Source organism: Chiloscyllium plagiosum, unplaced genomic scaffold, assembly GCF_037043375.1.
Source record: "Chiloscyllium plagiosum isolate Xiang-an unplaced genomic scaffold, Cpla_swu_hap1 HiC_scaffold_39, whole genome shotgun sequence".
In the NCBI taxonomy this organism is placed as follows: Eukaryota; Metazoa; Chordata; class Chondrichthyes; order Orectolobiformes; family Hemiscylliidae; genus Chiloscyllium; species Chiloscyllium plagiosum.
In genome coordinates, this window is record NW_028270177.1 from 100,400,981 (window position 1) to 100,416,114 (window position 15,134).

The following is a 15,134-nucleotide window of genomic DNA, read 5'->3' on the forward strand; positions in this document are numbered from 1 at the left end:
TGTGTATGTGAGAGAGAATGTGTGTTAGAGAGAGAATGCGTGTGTGTGAGAGAGAGAATGTGTGTGTGAGAGAGAGAATGTGTGTGAGAGAGAGAATGTGTGTGAGAGAGAGAATGCGTGTTTGTGAGAGAGAGAATGTTTGTGAGAGAAAGAGAATGCGTGTGAGAGAGAGAATGAGTGTGTGTGTGAGAGAGAATGCGTGTGTGAGAGAATGCGTGTGTGAGAGAGAGAGAATGTGTATGTGAGAGAGAATGTGTGTTAGAGAGAGAATGTGTGTGTGAGAGAGAGAATGTGTGTGTGAGAGAGAATGTGTGTGTGAGAGAGATAATGTGTGTGAGAGGGAGAATGTGTGTGAGAGAGAGAGAATGTGTGTGTGAGAGAGAGAATGTGTGTGAGAGAGAGAATGTGTGTGTGAGAGAGAGAATGTGTGTGTCAGAGAGAAAGCGTGTGTCAGAGAGAATGTGTGTGTGAGAGAGAATGCGTGTGTGAGAGAGAGAATGCGTGTGTGAGAGAGAATGCGTGTGTGAGAGAGAATGCGTGTGTGAGAGAGAATGTGTGTGTGAGAGAATGTGTGTGTCAGAGAGAGAATGCGTGTGTGAGAGAGAATGTGTGTGTGAGAGAGAGATGTGTGTCAGAGAGAGAGAGAATTGTGTGTGAGAGAGAATGTGTGTCAGAGAGAGAGAGAATGCGTGTGTGAGAGAGAGAATGTGTGTGAGAGAGAGAATGCGTGTGTCAGAGAGAATGTGTGTGTGTGAGAGAGAATGTGTGTGAGAGAGAGAGAATGTGTGTGTGAGAGAGAGAATTTGTGTGTGAGAGAGAATGTGTGTGTGAGAGAGAATGCGTGTGTGAGAGTGAGAATGCGTGTGTGAGAGAGATTGCGTGTGTCAGAGAGAATGCGTGTGTGAGAGAGAGAATGTGTGTGTGAGAGAGAATGCGTGTGACAGAGAGAATGCATGTGTGAGAGAGAGAGAATGCGTGTGTGAGAGAGAGAATGCGTGTGTGAGAGAGAGAGAATGTGTGTGTGAGAGAGAGAATGTGTGTGAGAGAGAGAATGTGTGTGAGAGAGAGAATGCGTGTGTCAGAGAGAATGCGTGTGTGAGAGAGAGAATGTGTGTGAGAGAGAGAATGTGTGTGAGAGAGAGAATGCGTGTGTCAGAGAGAATGCGTGTGTGAGAGAGAATGCGTGTGTGTGAGAGAGAGAATGTGTGTGTGTGAGAGAGAATGCGTGTGTGAGAGAGAATGCGTGTGTGAGAGAGAGAATGCGTGTGAGAGAGAGAATGCATGTGTCAGAGAGAATGCGTGTGTGAGAGAGAGAATGTGTGTGAGAGAGAGAGAGAATGTGTGTGTGAGAGAGAGAATGTGTGTGTGAGAGAGAATGCGTGTGTCAGAGAGAATGCGTGTGTGAGATAGAATGCGTGTGAGAGAGAGAGAGAATGTGTGTGTGAGAGAGAATGTGTGTGTGAGAGAGAATGCGTGTGTGAGAGAGAGAATGCGTGTGTGAGGGAGAATGTGTGTGTCAGAGAGAATGCGTGTGTGTGAGAGAGAATGTGTGTGAGAGAGAGAATGCGTGTGTGAGAGAGAGAGAATGTGTGTGAGAGAGAGAATGCGTGTGAGAGAGAGAGAGAATGTGTGTGTGAGAGAGAGAATGTGTGTGTGAGAGAGAATGCGTGTGTCAGAGAGAATGCGTGTGTGAGCGAGAGAATGTGTGTGTGAGAGAGAATGCGTGTGTGAGAGAGAGAATGTGTGTGAGAGAGAGAATGCCTGTGTCAGAGAGTATCCGTGTGTGAGAGAGAGAATGTGTGTGAGAGAGAGAATGCGTGAGAGAGAGAGAGAGAATGTGTGTGTGTGAGAGAGAGAATGCGTGTGTGAGAGAGAGAATGTGTGTGAGAGAGAGAATGCGTGTGTCAGAGAGAATGCGTGTGTGAGAGAGAATGCGTGTGAGAGAGAGAGAATGCATGTGTGTGTGAGAGAGAGAGAGAGATTGCGTGTCAGAGATAGAGAGAATGTGTGTGTGAGAGAGAATGCGCGTGTGAGAGAGAGAATGTGTGTGTGTGTGAGAGAGAATGTGTGAGAGAGAGAATGTGTGTGTGTGAGAGAGATAATGCGTGTGTGAGAGAGAGAATGTGTGTGCGAGAGAGAATGGGTGAGAGAGAGAGAGAATGCGAGTGCGTTTGAGAGAGAGAAAATGCGTGTGTGACAGAGAATGCATGTGCGTCTGTGAGAGAGAGAGAATGCATGTGTAAGAGAGAGAATGCGTGTGTGAGAGAGAGAGAATGCGTGTGAGAGAGAGAGAATGCGTGTGTGACAGAGAATGCGTGTGCGTATGTGTGAGAGAGAATGCATGTGCGAGAGAGAGAATGCGTGTGTGAGAGAGAGAGAATGCGTGTCTGAGAGAGAGAGAATGTGTGTGTGAGAGAGAGAATGTGTGTGTGAGAGAGAATGCGTGTGTCAGAGAGAATGCGTGTGAGAGAGAGAATGCATGTGTCAGAGAGAATGCATGTGTGAGAGAGAGAATGTGTGTGAGAGAGAGAGAGAATGTGTGTGTGAGAGAGAGAGAATGTGTGTGTGAGAGAGAATGCGTGTGTCAGAGAGAATGCGTGTGTGAGAGAGAATGCGTGTGAGAGAGAGAGAGAATGTGTGTGTGTGAGAGAATGTGTGTGTGAGAGAGAGAATGCGTGTGTGTGGGAGAATGTGTGTGTCAGAGAGAATGCGTGTGTGTGAGAGAGAATGTGTGTGAGAGAGAGAATGCGTGTGTGAGAGAGAGAGAATGTGTGTGAGAGAGAGAATGCGTGAGAGAGAGAGAGAGAATGTGTGTGTGAGAGAGAGAATGTGTGTGTGAGAGAGAATGCGTGTGTCAGAGAGAATGCGTGTGTGAGCGAGAGAATGTGTGTGTGAGAGAGAATGCGTGTGTGAGAGAGAGAATGTGTGTGAGAGAGAGAATGCCTGTGTCAGAGAGAATCCGTGTGTGAGAGAGAGAATGTGTGTGAGAGAGAGAATGCGTGAGAGAGAGAGAGAGAATGTGTGTGTGTGAGAGAGAGAATGCGTGTGTGAGAGAGAGAATGTGTGTGAGAGAGAGAATGCGTGTGTCAGAGAGAATGCGTGTGTGAGAGAGAATGCGTGTGAGAGAGAGAGAATGCGTGTGTGTGTGAGAGAGAGAGAGAGAATGCGTGTCAGAGATAGAGAGAATGTGTGTGTGAGAGAGAATGCGCGTGTGAGAGAGAGAATGTGTGTGTGTGTGAAAGAGAATGTGTGAGAGAGAGAATGTGTGTGTGTGAGAGAGATAATGCGTGTGTGAGAGAGAGAATGTGTGTGCGAGAGAGAATGGGTGAGAGAGAGAGAGAATGCGAGTGCGTTTGAGAGAGAGAAAATGCGTGTGTGCCAGAGAATGCATGTGCGTCTGTGAGAGAGAGAGAATGCATGTGTAAGAGAGAGAATGCGTGTGTGAGAGAGAGAGAATGCGTGTGAGAGAGAGAGAATGCGTGTGTGACAGAGAATGCGTGTGCGTATGTGTGAGAGAGAATGCATGTGCGAGAGAGAGAATGCGTGTGTGAGAGAGAGAGAATGCGTGTCTGAGAGAGAGAATGCGTGTGAGAGAGAGAATGTGTGTGAGAGAGAGAATGCGTGTGTCAGAGAGAATGCGTGTGTGAGAGAGAGAATGTGTGTGAGAGAGAGAATGTGTGTGAGAGAGAGAATGCGTGTGTCAGAGAGAATGCGTGTGTGAGAGAGAATGCGTGTGTGTGAGAGAGAGAATGTGTGTGTGTGAGAGAGAATGCGTGTGTGAGAGAGAATGCGTGTGTGAGAATGAGAATGCATGTGTCAGAGAGAATGCGTGTGTGAGAGAGAGAATGTGTGTGTGAGAGAGAGAGAATGTGTGTGTGAGAGAGAGAATGTGTGTGAGAGAGAGAATGCGTGTGTGAGAGAGAATGCGTGTGTGAGTGAGAATGCGTGTGAGAGAGAGAGAGAATGTGTGTGTGAGAGAGAATGTGTGTGTGAGAGAGAATGTGTGTGTGAGAGAGATTGCGTGTGTGAGAGAGAGAATGTGTGTGAGAGAGAGAATGCGTGTGTGAGAGAGAGAGAATGTGTGTGAGAGAGAGAATGCGTGTGAGAGAGAGAGAGAATGTGTGTGTGAGAGAGAGAATGTGTGTGAGAGAGAGAATGCGTGTGTCAGAGAGAATATGTGTGTGAGCGAGAGAATGTGTGTGTGAGAGAGAGAGAATGTGTGTGTGAGAGAGAATGTGTGTGTGAGGGAGAATGTGTGTGTCAGAGAGAATGCGTGTGTGAGAGAGAGAATGTGTGTGAGAGAGAGAATGCGTGTGTGAGAGAGAGAGAATGTGTGTGAGAGAGAGAATGCGTGTGAGAGAGAGAGAGAATGTGTGTGTGAGAGAGAGAATGTGTGTGAGAGAGAGAATGCGTGTGTCAGAGAGAATACGTGTGTGAGCGAGAGAATGTGTGTGTGAGAGAGAATGCGTGTGTGAGAGAGAGAATGTGTGTGAGAGAGAGAATGCGTGTGTCAGAGAGAATGCGTGTGTGAGAGAGAGAATGTGTGTGAGAGAGAGAATGCGTGAGAGAGAGAGAGAGAATGTGTGTGTGAGAGAGAGAGAATGCGTGTGTGAGAGAATGCGTGTGTGAGAGAGAATGCGTGTGAGAGAGAGAGAATGCGTGTGTGTGTGAGAGAGAGAGAGAGAATGCGTGTCAGAGATAGAGAGAATATGTGTGTGAGAGAGAATGCGCGTGTGAGAGAGAGAATATGTGCGTGTGTGAGAGAGAATGTGTGAGAGAGAGAATGTGCGTGTGTGAGAGAGATAATGCGTGTGTGAGAGAGAGAATGTGTGTGCGAGAGAGAATGTCTGAGAGAAAGAGAAAATGCGTGTGTGACAGAGAATGCATGTGCGTCTGTGAGAGAGAGAGAATGCATGTGTAAGAGAGAGAATGCGTGTGTGAGAGAGAGAGAATGCGTGTGTGAGAGAGAGAATGCGTGTGTGACAGAGAATGCGTGTGCGTATGTGTGAGAGAGAATGCATGTGCGAGAGAGAGAATGCGTGTGTGTGAGAGAGAGAATGCGTGTCTGAGAGAGAGAATGCGTGTGTGAGAGAAAGAGAATGCGTGTGTGCGAGAGAGATTGCGTGTGAGACAGAGAATGCGTTTGTGCGAGAGAGAGAATGTGTTTGTGCGAGAGAGAGAATGTGTGTTTAGAGAGAATGCGTCTTTGAGAGAGAGAGAATGTGTACGTGAGAGAGAGAATGGGTGCACGAGAGAGAGAATACGTGCTTGAGAGAGAGAATGAGTGTGGGAGAGAGAGAAAATGAGTGTGCAAGAGAGAATGCGTTCATGACAGAGAGAATGCGTGCATGAGAGAGAGAATGAGTGTGCGAGAGAGAGAATGCGTGCGAGAGAGAGAATGCATGCGAGAGAGAGAATGCATGCGTGAGAGAGAGAATGAGTGTGCGAGAGAGAGAATGCGTGCATGAGAGAGAGAATGAGTGTGTGAGAGAGAGGATTCGTGTGTGTGAGAGAGAGAATGTGTGTGTGAGAGAGAATGTGTGTGTGAGAGAGAATGCGTGTGTGAGAGTGAGAATGCGTGTGTGAGAGAGATTGCGTGTGTCAGAGAGAACGCGTGTGTGAGAGAGAGAATGTGTGTGTGAGAGAGAATGCGTGTGTCAGAGAGAATGCGTGTGTGAGAGAGAGAGAATGTGTGTGAGAGAGAATGCGTGTGTGAGAGAGAGAGAATGTGTGTGTGAGAGAGAGAATGTGTGTGAGAGAGAGAATGTGTGTGAGAGAGAGAATGCGTGTGTCAGAGAGAATGCGTGTGTGAGAGAGAGAATGTGTGTGAGAGAGAGAATGTGTGTGTGAGAGAGAATGCGTGTGTCAGAGAGAATGCGTGTGTGAGAGAGAATGCGTGTGTATGAGAGAGAGAATGTGTGTGTGTGAGAGAGAATGCGTGTGTGAGAGAGAATGCGTGTGTGAGAGAGAGAATGCGTGTGAGAGAGAGAATGCATGTGTCAGAGAGAATGCGTGTGTGAGAGAGAGAATGTGTGTGAGAGAGAGAGAGAGAATGTGTGTGTGAGAGAGAGAATGTGTGTGAGAGAGAGAATGCGTGTGTCAGAGAGAATGTGTGTGTGAGAGAGAATGCGTGTGAGAGAGAGAGAGAATGTGTGTGTGAGAGAGAATGTGTGTGTGAGAGAGAATGCGTGTGTGAGAGAGAGAATGCGTGTGTGAGGGAGAATGCGTATGTCAGAGAGAATGCGTGTGTGAGAGAGAGAATGTGTGTGAGAGAGAGAATGCGTGTGTGAGAGAGAGAGAATGTGTGTGAGAGAGAGAATGCGTGTGAGAGAGAGAGAATGTGTGTGTGAGAGAGAGAATGTGTGTGTGAGAGAGAGAATGCGTGTGTCAGAGAGAATGCGTGTGTGCGAGAGAGAATGCATGTGTGAGAGAGAGAATGAGTGTGGGAGAGAGAGAGCGAATGCATGCGTGAGAGAGAGAATGAGTGTGCAAGAGAGAATGCGTGTGTGCGAGAGAGAGAATGCGTGCGTGAGAGAGAGAATGTGTGTGAGAGAGAGAATTAGTGTGCAAGAGAGCGGATGCCTGCATGAGAGAGAGAGAATGAGTGTGTGAGAGAGAGAATGCATGTGTGAGAGAGAGAATGAGTGTGGGAGAGAGAGAGCGAATGCGTGCGTGAGAGAGAATGAGTGTGCAAGAGAGAATGCGTGGGAGAAAGAGAATGCGTGCGTGAGAGAGAGAATGAGTGTGAGAGAGAGAATTAGTGTGCAAGAGAGCGAATGCGTGCGTGAGAGAGAGAGAATGAGTGTGTGAGAGAGAGTGGATTCGTGTGTGCGAGAGAGAATGCATGTGTGAGAGAGAGAATGAGTGTGGGAGAGAGAGAATGAGTGTGAGAGAGAGAATTAGTGTGCAAGAGAGCGGATGCGTGCGTGAGAGAGAGAGAATGAGTGTGTGAGAGAGAGAATGCATGTGTGAGAGAGAGAATGAGTGTGGGAGAGAGAGAGCGAATGCGTGCGTGAGAGAGAATGAGTGTGCAAGAGAGAATGCGTGCGAGAGAGCGAATGCGTGCGTGAGAGAGAGAATGTGTGTGTGAGACAGAGAGAATGCGTGTGTGCGAGAGAGAATGCATGTGTGAGAGAGAGAATGAGTGTGGGAGAGAGAGAGCGAATGCGTGCGTGAGAGAGAGAATGGGTGTGCAAGAGAGAATGCGTGTGTGCGAGAGAGAGAATGCGTGCGTGAGAGAGAGAATGAGTGTGAGAGAGAGAATTAGTATGCAAGAGAGCGAATGCGTGCGTGTGAGAGAGAGAATGAGTGTGTGAGAGAGAGGATTCGTGTATGTGAGAGAGAATGTATGTGTGAGAGAGAATGCGTGTGTGAGAGAGAGAGAATGTGTGTGTGTGAGAGAGAGAATGTGTGTGTGAGAGAGAATGCGCGTGTGAGAGAGAGAGAATGTGTGTGTGAGAGAGAATGCGTGTGTGAGAGAGAGAATGCGTGTGAGAGAGAGAATGCGTGTGTCAGAGAGAATGCGTGTGTGAGAGAGAGAATGTGTGTGTGAGAGAGAATGCGTGTGAGAGAGAGAGAGAATGCGTGTGTGAGAGAGAATGCGTGTGAGAGAGAGAGAATGTGTGTGTGTGAGAGAGAGAAAATGCGTGTGAGAGAGAGAGAGAATGTGTGTGTGAGAGAAAATGTGCGTGTGAGAGAGAGAATGTGTGTGTGTGTCTGAGAGAGAATGTGTGAGAGAGAGAATGCGTGTGTGAGAGAGAGAATGTGTGTGTGAGAGAGAATGCGTGTGTGAGAGAGAATGCGTGTGAGAGAGAGAGAGAATGTGTGTGAGAGAGTGAATGCGTGTGTGCAAGAGAGAGAGAATGTGTGTGTGAGAGAGAGAGAGAATGTGTGTGTGAGAGAGAATGCGTGTGTGAGAGAGAGAATGTGTGTGTGAGAGAGAATGCGTGTGTGAGAGAGAATGCGTGTGAGAGAGAGAGAGAATGTGTGTGAGAGAGTGAATGCGTGTGTGCAAGAGAGAGAGAATGCGTGTGTGAGAGAGAGAGAGAATGCGTGAGAGAGAGAATGCGTGTGTGTGTGAGAGAGAATGTGTGTGTGAGAGAGAGAGAATGTTTGTGAGAGAGAGAGAATGCGTGTGTGTGAGAGAGAGAATGTGTGTGTGCGAGAGAGAATGCGTGTGCGTGTGAGAGAGAGAATGAGTGTGTGTGAGAGAATGTGTGTGTGAGAGAGAGAGAATGTTTGTGAGAGAGAGAGAATGAGTGTGTGTGAGAGAGAGAATGCGTGTGTGTGTGAGAGAGAATGTGTGTGTGCGAGAGAGAATGCGTGTGCGTGTGAGAGAGAGAATGCGTGTGTGAGAGAGAATGTGTGTGTGAGAGAGAGAGAATGTTTGTGAGAGAGAGAGAATGAGTGTGTGTGAGAGAGAGAATGCGTGTGTGTGAGAGAGAGAATGTGTGTGTGCGAGAGAGAATGCGTGTGCGTGTGAGAGAGAGAATGAGTGTGTGTGACAGAGAATGCGTGTGTGAGAGAGAATGTGTGTGTGAGGGAGAGAATGCGTGTGCATGTGAGAGAGAGAATGAGTGTGTGTGAGAGAGAGAATGTGTGTGTGCGAGAGAGAATGCGCGTGCGTGTGAGAGAGAGAATGAGTGTGTGTGACAGAGAATGCGTGTGTGAGTGAGAATGTGTGTGTGTGAGAGAGAATGCGTGTGTGTGAGAGAGAGAGAATGAGTGTGTGAGAGAGAGAATGTGTGTCAGAGAGAATGCGTGTGTGCGAGAGAGAGAATGCGTGTGTGCTAGGGAGAGAATGTGTGTGTGAGAGAATGCGTGTGCATGTGAGACAGAGAATGCGTGTGTGTGAGAGAGAGAGAATGCGTGTGCGAGAGAGAGAATGCGTGTGTGTGAGAGAGAGAATGTCTGTGAGAGAGAATGTGTGTGAGAAAGAGAATGTGTGTGTGAGAAAGAGAATGCGTGTGTGAGAGAGAGAATGTGTGTGTGTGAGAGAATGCGTGTGTGAGAGAGAGTGTGTGTGTGTGAGAGCGAGAGAGAATGTGTGTGAGAGAGAGAGAGAATGCGAGTGAGAGAGAGAATGCGTATGTGCGAGAGAAAATGTGTGTGTGAGAGAGAGAATGTGTGTGTGAGAGAGAATGTGTGTCAGAGAGAGAGAGAATGTGTGTGAGAGAGAGAATGCGTGTGTGCAAGAGAGAGAGAATGCGTGTGTGAGAGAGAGAGAGAATGTGTGTGAGAGAGAGAGGAAGTGTCTGTGCGAGTGAGAGAGAATGCGTGTGTGTGAGAGAGAGAGAATGTGTGTGAGAGAGAGAGGAAGCATGTGTGTGAGAGAGAGAGAATGCGTGTGTGCGAGTGAGAGAGAGAATGCGTGTGTGAGAGAGAGAATGTGTGTGAGAGAGAGAATGCATGTGTCAGAGAGAATGCGTGTGTGAGAGAGAGAATGTGTGTGAGAGAGAGAGAGAGAATGTGTGTGTGAGAGAGAGAATGTGTGTGAGAGAGAGAATGCGTGTGTCAGAGAGAATGCGTGTGTGAGAGAGAATGCGTGTGTGAGAGAGAGAATGCGTGTGAGAGAGAGAATGCATGTGTCAGAGAGAATGCGTGTGTGAGAGAGAGAATGTGTGTGTGAGAGAGAGAGAGAATGTGTGTGTGAGAGAGAGAATGTGTGTGAGAGAGAGAATGCGTGTGTCAGAGAGAATGTGTGTGTGAGAGAGAATGCGTGTGAGAGAGAGAGAGAATGTGTGTGTGAGAGAGAATGTGTGTGTGAGAGAGAATGCGTGTGTGAGAGAGAGAATGCGTGTGTGAGGGAGAATGCGTATGTCAGAGAGAATGCGTGTGTGAGAGAGAGAATGTGTGTGAGAGAGAGAATGCGTGTGTGAGAGAGAGAGAATGTGTGTGAGAGAGAGAATGCGTGTGAGAGAGAGAGAATGTGTGTGTGAGAGAGAGAATGTGTGTGTGAGAGAGAGAATGCGTGTGTCAGAGAGAATGCGTGTGTGCGAGAGAGAATGCATGTGTGAGAGAGAGAATGAGTGTGGGAGAGAGAGAGCGAATGCGTGCGTGAGAGAGAGAATGAGTGTGCAAGAGAGAATGCGTGTGTGCGAGAGAGAGAATGCGTGCGTGAGAGAGAGAATGTGTGTGAGAGAGAGAATTAGTGTGCAAGAGAGCGGATGCCTGCATGAGAGAGAGAGAATGAGTGTGAGAGAGAGAGAATGCATGTGTGAGAGAGAGAATGAGTGTGGGAGAGAGAGAGCGAATGCGTGCGTGAGAGAGAATGAGTGTGCAAGAGAGAATGCGTGGGAGAAAGAGAATGCGTGCGTGAGAGAGAGAATGAGTGTGAGAGAGAGAATTAGTGTGCAAGAGAGCGAATGCGTGCGTGAGAGAGAGAGAATGAGTGTGTGAGAGAGAGTGGATTCGTGTGTGCGAGAGAGAATGCATGTGTGAGAGAGAGAATGAGTGTGGGAGAGAGAGAATGAGTGTGAGAGAGAGAATTAGTGTGCAAGAGAGCGGATGCGTGCGTGAGAGAGAGAGAATGAGTGTGTGAGAGAGAGAATGCATGTGTGAGAGAGAGAATGAGTGTGGGAGAGAGAGAGCGAATGCGTGCGTGAGAGAGAATGAGTGTGCAAGAGAGAATGCGTGCGAGAGAGCGAATGCGTGCGTGAGAGAGAGAATGTGTGTGTGAGACAGAGAGAATGCGTGTGTGCGAGAGAGAATGCATGTGTGAGAGAGAGAATGAGTGTGGGAGAGAGAGAGCGAATGCGTGCGTGAGAGAGAGAATGGGTGTGCAAGAGAGAATGCGTGTGTGCGAGAGAGAGAATGCGTGCGTGAGAGAGAGAATGAGTGTGAGAGAGAGAATTAGTATGCAAGAGAGCGAATGCGTGCGTGTGAGAGAGAGAATGAGTGTGTGAGAGAGAGGATTCGTGTATGTGAGAGAGAATGTATGTGTGAGAGAGAATGCGTGTGTGAGAGAGAGAGAATGTGTGTGTGTGAGAGAGAGAATGTGTGTGTGAGAGAGAATGCGCGTGTGAGAGAGAGAGAATGTGTGTGTGAGAGAGAATGCGTGTGTGAGAGAGAGAATGCGTGTGAGAGAGAGAATGCGTGTGTCAGAGAGAATGCGTGTGTGAGAGAGAGAATGTGTGTGTGAGAGAGAATGCGTGTGAGAGAGAGAGAGAATGCGTGTGTGAGAGAGAATGCGTGTGAGAGAGAGAGAATGTGTGTGTGTGAGAGAGAGAAAATGCGTGTGAGAGAGAGAGAGAATGTGTGTGTGAGAGAGAATGTGCGTGTGAGAGAGAGAATGTGTGTGTGTGTCTGAGAGAGAATGTGTGAGAGAGAGAATGCGTGTGTGAGAGAGAGAATGTGTGTGTGAGAGAGAATGCGTGTGTGAGAGAGAATGCGTGTGAGAGAGAGAGAGAATGTGTGTGAGAGAGTGAATGCGTGTGTGCAAGGGAGAGAGAATGTGTGTGTGAGAGAGAGAGAGAATGTGTGTGTGAGAGAGAATGCGTGTGTGAGAGAGAGAATGTGTGTGTGAGAGAGAATGCGTGTGTGAGAGAGAATGCGTGTGAGAGAGAGAGAGAATGTGTGTGAGAGAGTGAATGCGTGTGTGCAAGAGAGAGAGAATGCGTGTGTGAGAGAGAGAGAGAATGCGTGAGAGAGAGAATGCGTGTGTGTGTGAGAGAGAATGTGTGTGTGAGAGAGAGAGAATGTTTGTGAGAGAGAGAGAATGCGTGTGTGTGAGAGAGAGAATGTGTGTGTGCGAGAGAGAATGCGTGTGCGTGTGAGAGAGAGAATGAGTGTGTGTGAGAGAATGTGTGTGTGAGAGAGAGAGAATGTTTGTGAGAGAGAGAGAATGAGTGTGTGTGAGAGAGAGAATGCGTGTGTGTGTGTGAGAGAGAATGTGTGTGTGCGAGAGAGAATGCGTGTGCGTGTGAGAGAGAGAATGCGTGTGTGAGAGAGAATGTGTGTGTGAGAGAGAGAGAATGTTTGTGAGAGAGAGAGAATGAGTGTGTGTGAGAGAGAGAATGCGTGTGTGTGAGAGAGAGAATGTGTGTGTGCGAGAGAGAATGCGTGTGCGTGTGAGAGAGAGAATGAGTGTGTGTGACAGAGAATGCGTGTGTGAGAGAGAATGTGTGTGTGAGGGAGAGAATGCGTGTGCATGTGAGAGAGAGAATGAGTGTGTGTGAGAGAGAGAATGTGTGTGTGCGAGAGAGAATGCGCGTGCGTGTGAGAGAGAGAATGAGTGTGTGTGACAGAGAATGCGTGTGTGAGTGAGAATGTGTGTGTGTGAGAGAGAATGCGTGTGTGTGAGAGAGAGAGAATGAGTGTGTGAGAGAGAGAATGTGTGTCAGAGAGAATGCGTGTGTGCGAGAGAGAGAATGCGTGTGTGCTAGGGAGAGAATGTGTGTGTGAGAGAATGCGTGTGCATGTGAGACAGAGAATGCGTGTGTGTGTGAGAGAGAGAATGCGTGTGCGAGAGAGAGAATGCGTGTGTGTGAGAGAGAGAATGTCTGTGAGAGAGAATGTGTGTGAGAAAGAGAATGCGTGTGTGAGAAAGAGAATGCGTGTGTGAGAGAGAGAAAGTGTGTGTGTGAGAGAATGCGTGTGTGAGAGAGAGTGTGTGTGTGTGAGAGCGAGAGAGAATGTGTGTGAGAGAGAGAGAGAATGCGAGTGAGAGAGAGAATGCGTATGTGCGAGAGAAAATGTGTGTGTGAGAGAGAGAATGTGTGTGTGAGAGAGAATGTGTGTCAGAGAGAGAGAGAATGTGTGTGAGAGAGAGAATGCGTGTGTGCAAGAGAGAGAGAATGCGTGTGTGAGAGAGAGAGAGAATGTGTGTGAGAGAGAGAGGAAGTGTCTGTGCGAGTGAGAGAGAATGCGTGTGTGTGAGAGAGAGAGAATGTGTGTGAGAGAGAGAGGAAGCATGTGTGTGAGAGAGAGAGAATGCGTGTGTGCGAGTGAGAGAGAGAATGCGTGTGTGAGAGAGAGAATGTGTGTGAGAGAGAGAGAATGTGTGTGTGAGAGAGAATGTGTGTGTGAGAGAGAATGCGTGTGTTAGAGAGAATGTGTGTGTGAGAGAATGTGTGTGTGAGAGAGAATGTGTGTGTGAGAGAGAGAATGTGTGTGTGAGAGAGAATGTGTGTGTGAGAGAGAATGCGTGTGTGCAAGAGAGAGAGAATGCGTGTGTCAGAGAGAGAGAGAATGTGTGTGAGAGAGAGAATGCGTGTGTGCAAGAGAGAGAGAATGCGTGTGTGAGAGAGAGAGAATGTGTGTGAGAGAGAGAGGAAGCGTCTGTGCGAGTGAGAGAGAATGCGTGTGTGTGAGAGAGAGAGAATGTGTGTGAGAGAGAGAGGAAGCGTGTGTGTGAGAGAGAGAGAATGCGTGTGTGCGAGTGAGAGAGAGAATGCGAGTGAGAGAGAGAATGCGTATGTGCGAGAGAAAATGTGTGTGTGTGAGAGAGAATGTGTGTGTGAGAGAGAATGTGTGTCAGAGAGAGAGAGAATATGTGTGAGAGAGAGAATGCGTGAGTGCAAGAGAGAGAGAATGCGTTTGTGAGAGAGAGAGAGAATGTGTGTGAGAGAGAGAGGAAGCGTCTGTGCGAGTGAGAGAGAATGCGTGTGTGTGAGAGAGAGAGAATGTGTGTGAGAGAGAGAGGAAGCGTGTGTGTGAGAGAGAGAGAATGCATGTGTGCGAGTGAGAGAGAGAATGCGTGTGTGAGAGAGAGAATGTGTGTGAGAGAGAGAGAATGTGTGTGTGAGAGAGAATGTGTGTGTGAGAGAGAATGTGTGTGTGAGAGAGAATGCGTGTGTTAGAGAGAATGTGTGTGTGAGAGAATGTGTGTGTGAGAGAGAATGTGTGTGTGAGAGAGAGAATGTGTGTGTGAGAGAGAATGTGTGTGTGAGAGAGAATGCGTGTGTGCAAGAGAGAGAGAATGCGTGTGTCAGAGAGAGAGAGAATGTGTGTGAGAGAGAGAATGCGTGTGTGCAAGAGAGAGAGAATGCGTGTGTGAGAGAGAGAGAGAATGTGTGTGAGAGAGAGAGGAAGCGTCTGTGCGAGTGAGAGAGAATGCGTGTGTGTGAGAGAGAGAGAATGTGTGTGAGAGAGAGAGGAAGCGTGTGTGTGAGAGAGAGAGAATGCGTGTGTGCGAGTGAGAGAGAGAATGCGTGTGTGAGAGAGAGAATGTGTGTGAGAGAGAATGTGTGTGTGAGAAAGAATGCATGTGTGAGAGAGAATGTGTGTGTGAGAAAGAATGCATGTGTGAGAGAGAATGTGTGTGTGAGAGAGAATGTGTGTGTGAGAGAGAGAATGTGTGTGTGAGAGAGAATGTGTGTGTGAGAGAGAATGCGTGTGTTAGAGAGAATGTGTGTGTGAGAGAATGTGTGTGTGAGAGAGAATGCGTCTGTGTGAGAGAGAATGTGTGTGTGTGAGAGAATACGTGTGTGAGAGAGAGTGTGTGTGTGTGAGAGCGAGAGAGAATGTGTGTGTGAGAGAGAGAGAATGCGAGTGAGAGAGAGAATGCGTATGTGCGAAAGAAAATGTGTGTGTGAGAGAGAGAATGTGTGTGTGAGGGAGAATGTGTGTCAGAGAGAGAGAGAATGTGTGTGAGAGAGAGAATGCGTGTGTGCATGAGAGAGAGAATGCGTGTGTGAGAGAGAGCGAGAATGTGTGTGAGAGAGAGAGGAAGCGTGTGTGCGAGTGAGAGAGAATGCGTGTGTGAGAGAGAGAGAGAATGTGTGTGTGCGAGTGAGAGAGAGAATGTGTGTGCGAGAGAATGTGTGTGTGAGAGAGAATGCATGTGTGAGAGAGAATGTGTGTGAGAGAGAGAATGTGTGTGTGAGAGAGAGAATGTATGTGTGAGAGAGAATGTGTGTGTGAGAGAGAATGCGTGTGTTAGGGAGAATGTGTGTGTGAGAGAATGTGTGTATGAGTGAGAATGCGTGTGTGAGAGAGAGAATGTGTGTGAGAGAGAGAATGTGTGTGTGAGAGAGAGAATGTGTGTGTGAGAGAATGTGTGTGTGAAAAAGAATGTGTGTGTGAGAGAGAGAATGTGTGTGAGAGGGAGAATGTGTGTGTGTGAGAGAGAATGTGTGTGTGAGAGAATGTGTGTGTGTGAGAGAATGTGCGTGTGAGAGAGAATGCGTGTGTGA